This window comes from Octopus bimaculoides, chromosome 4 (assembly GCF_001194135.2).
Source record: "Octopus bimaculoides isolate UCB-OBI-ISO-001 chromosome 4, ASM119413v2, whole genome shotgun sequence".
NCBI classification, from domain to species: Eukaryota; Metazoa; Mollusca; class Cephalopoda; order Octopoda; family Octopodidae; genus Octopus; species Octopus bimaculoides.
Window position 1 is genome coordinate 142919190 of NC_068984.1, and position 481 is coordinate 142919670.

Below are 481 nucleotides of genomic sequence, written 5' to 3' on the forward strand. Positions count from 1 at the left end.
ATATATATATATATATATACATACATACATACATATATATATATGTGTGTGTGTGTGTGTGTGTGTGTGTGTGTGTGTGTGAGTGTGTGTGTGTGTGTCTATGTATATGCATGTTGGATTCTCTAAAAAGATATATGTAATGCACGTGAAAATGTATCAAATTTATATTTAATTTGATATTCATATAAAAAAAGTTTTTAAATTAAAAGCTTGTGGTATCGAAATTTACAGCCATATTCAATAACTTGTATATTATTTGTTACAACAGCACACGCACACACACAGACATACACACACACAGACATACACACACACAGACATACACACACACACACACGCTAGATCACACACGTTTGCAAATACTTAGTATGAATAACAGCCTTATGTGCTATCGATAAATCCTTCAAATATTAAAAAAAAATCACTTTGAAAACACTTATGTAAAGTATTCATACACAAACACGAGCAAATTTGTCTACAT